A 3804-nucleotide genomic window follows, 5' to 3' on the forward strand; every position below is an offset into this window, starting at 1 on the left:
TAGGGGGGCGCATGTGGCACTTCAACATTACATAGGGCCCTTGGAGACAGTTGTCTGGGCTATGATGGCCTGATCATAACCAAGGGCCTGAGCTGTCCCCATTACCTCCTAGATACAAAGACTTCCAGCTACGGTCAATGTGTGTCAATCTACCAGCCAAGAAGTCCCAGAAACAATTGCCTACATTCATGGTGCCCGACCAGTGGCCTAGGGGGCGCATTGCATAGGGCCCTTGGAGATAGATGTCTGGGCTTACTAAAGCCAATAACCGTTAATACATCATTAAATGTCCTTTTAGCAAGCAAAGTACCAGAACTGGACCTGATATCAACTATACAGCATGGCTGGAGAACAAGAGGAAGAAGCAGCACAAGGAGCAAATCAGTTCATGTGCTGACAAGAAGAATGCTGATAGGAGGAGAGGGCAGAGTGACTGGGCTGCTTCTTAGTTTACTATCCAAATTATTAATAATTGATTCTGTGTGTACAACTTTTTGAATACGCCTATGTAATAGGAGTCTGTTCTTTTGGAACAAGATTTAGGAAGTATACCTTTCAATGTTTTCTGTTTTTATGAATATGTGTACATGGAGGAAGTAATGTGTCCCTTTCTCCTGTTTGGAAATGTATGTCAACATATAATTTTTTGCTTTTTCTCTTTGTGTCTAAATAAAACTACTTTTTTATATTTTTACTAAACCAATTGGTGTCACAGTCTATGCCTAAAAAGTCCCGCCTTTTTTAAGGGGAAAATTTCTATAGTATTTCATGTTGGGATGTTGGCTATTAACAAGCGGATCTTAACCTATACCTCGCACAATCTTGATTTTTAGTTTACTATCCAGTCATAGGCTGGGGGCAGTTATAGGACAACCTGGGGTCAGAAGAAATGGGTTGAAATGATGCTGGCAATTAGACTGAGGACATCTAGTGGTAGAAAATAAGTAATTTTGTTCTTAGATCCAGTTGTGCCGATACATGCAACCAAGCATATCAACTCTACCAGGCATGACCTGGGTTTAGAGGACGTGGGTTGAATTACTGTTGGCCTTTAGGCTGAAGACATCTAGTGGCAGAAAAAGTTTTAGTTTTTTTCTTGGATCCAGTTGTGCTGTTCCCCATATACAATCAAGTTTATCAACTCTACGATGCATGGAGAAGAACTCTCCATCTCCAGTAAAATCCAAATTAAAACAAAAAGATGCCGGTACACGCTCCAACCCTCCAAAGTGTTCTTTACTAACACAAACCAACCACCGCTTATGCGTTTCAGCCCAAATGGACCTTAGTCCCACCAAAACACGTAAGCCAAGCTTGGTTTGTAGTGGCACTTGGAAGCTTCAACGAAGGATCCTTCGGAGGATAGGAACGTGTGCCGGCATCTTTTTGTTTTTCCTTGAATTAAAGCTCTTCATTAGATAAAACAGATGGCTGCCTTCCGGTTCAGACAAAAAAGCCGTATACCGGTAAACACTATCAAACCGCCGGGGGACACACAGATAAAAGTTATTGCCATTCTCCGATGTGACTCGGCTCGGGGTTGTCAGGAAGTCTGGCCAAACATCTGAGGTTCTCAGAAAAGGAAAAAGAGATGTTTAATAGCCGCCACTTAACGCTCCAGATTCTTTGGCAACATAAAATATAAAATCATCTTATTGTTTAAAAAGCAGATAACATCAGCAATGCGCCGGTATGGATGAAATATAAATTGGTTATTGATCGTGTAAAAATGAGAAGTGAATGGAGCCAAACATTACATTATTGAAGGACGGCCCTTCTAGGTGAACTACGGCAAGAGATCCAGAGTCTCGCCTCCTTCCATGGAGTCTCTTGTTTGCAGCTTGAGAGATTCAATGTAATTAAAGAGAAAGGAGCATCTGTCAAGATCTAACTCTTCTCTCTAAGGCTTTAAGGTTCACACATCGGCGATTTGAACCACCTATGTGTGAACGGAGCTTAAGAGCCATGTCACGCTGTCAATGCTATCTGCCATGAAACACCAGAGGTGAACCTAAAAAGTGAGCATGAACACCTAAAACAGTGCACTTAGGATGGGTCAAATGGTCTCCTCCCGAATAGGTAGGACCCTTCCCTGAACCCCCCCCCCCCACCCCAGGGCACAAGACTCCTGATGGGGGTAAGACACACTCAGGTCCACCTGCTCAAAAGGCCCGGTGGACCCAGCTCCTCATGATCCCCCAAAAGCCAACCAATGAGTTCTGAGTGGGGGGCTCTCCCAAAGAGAGAATCCCTAGAGCAGTGGAGGAAGGAACCTAAGGGCCACACATCCTCCCACTAGACTTCAGGTTAGGCCTGAAGAACCGCACCCTACAATCTGTCAGGACGCCCTTCAGAACAAAGATGTGTGGGTGTGTGATGAAAAGAGGACCTAGCACAGTTGCTCGTTTGGGCACGAATGCACACAGGCACATTAGGATTGTGCCGATGCACGCCCTCGTGCACACTGTCGCAGATGCCTGCACTAGGGCATGTTCATGTAGAACTGGCACCAAATGCCCTATATAAGGATGACAGCAGTAACTAGAGTTTGCTGGATGATCTTCAGCTTACCTGTACTCCTTGTTCTTTTGCTTCTTGTATTCATTGGACCTCCTGCTACTTACCCGGCTTGTCTCTGGATCCTCTTGCTGCCTGACTTCTCGTTTGATCCCCAGCTTGTTTTAGAGACTCTGACTCTCCTGACCAACTGTGTATGACTCTGGCTTGCTCTCCTGATTATTTTTCTGCTTTTCCTGGTTCCTGTGAATGACCCTGTCTCTGTTCCTGACTACGCTCCTGCCCCTCCTTCAGCTTGCCAGCTTGATCCTACTTGTATGACCTCGGCTCTAATCCTGACTATGCCTCTTCTGCCAGTCTGACCGCTCTCCTGCCTTGGGTGCCATCTTGGTTGTGGTCCCTGCCTCAGTCTTGCTATACCTCCAAAGCCTACAGGGGTCAGGCCAACAGCCTTGACAGACCATCTGATGTCTACTCAGCCAGTGCCTCTGCAAGTAGATCCGATGAGGGATTGGATCTACTTAAATGGCACCCCTGCTTCTTTGAGCCTTGCACTCTCTGTTCCCACCTCCAGGGGTGCTCACTGCTTATTCACAATGGAATCCCCTTTGTCAATCCAGGTGCAGTGGCTAGGCCTCTCTGCCTGGTAACAAAAATTGTCCTGGTTTCTGCCAAAAGGCCCAGCCCATGAGGAGTAGTGCAAAAAGGTCCCCATATTGAAAGCCATAAAACCTATAGTGAACCTAGGAGTACTCCTGGGTCACCACTCCAAGAGGGTCCCTAATACTGCCACCTTCCTGAACCCTGACCTTGCACTGGGAACCTTGGAATCCCCCACTCTAGGTTAGTACTGCCCACCACACCTTCCCTTTCGGATGCTCCTTTCAAGTTACTTCTCACAGAGAATATCCCTTAGGACCCCCATCCTACTAGCAGGCATACTATATGGCCATCAATCCCAGCCAGGATGCTAGAATAATGGTGAAGCTCCCCTACTTGACACCGACAAGAACAGATACTACACTCGATCTTAGCCAAAAGGCCAAGAAGCAATCTGTCACTTTGGTGAGCAAAGCGTGGAGCGAACATCTCACCTGCTTGCATGTGCTACTTTCTTATTGGTGACTTGGGTTTTGCAGCAATTTTGACAAAAAGAGAATGACACATCAGTACTATGTCTTGTGAGAGAGCGACACATCCCCTTTATTTCTTAAGCCGCGTACACACGTGGCGGACTGTCTGGCCAACTTAGTCCGTCAGACAATCCGACAGACAGTCCGTCATACT

General features: G+C 46.2%; 1 pseudogene; it reads right to left on the reverse strand.

The window, feature by feature from the left end:
- Positions 1–3417: 3417 nt before the first annotated feature.
- On the reverse strand, positions 3418–3571 carry LOC143989496 (U2 spliceosomal RNA; annotated as a pseudogene).
- Between the last annotated feature and the right edge of the window lie 233 nt (positions 3572–3804).

The sequence above is a fragment of the Lithobates pipiens genome, unplaced genomic scaffold, assembly GCF_037356315.1.
Source record: "Lithobates pipiens isolate NorthernLeopardFrog02 unplaced genomic scaffold, aLitPip1_a1.2 Scaffold_1, whole genome shotgun sequence".
NCBI classification, from domain to species: Eukaryota; Metazoa; Chordata; class Amphibia; order Anura; family Ranidae; genus Lithobates; species Lithobates pipiens.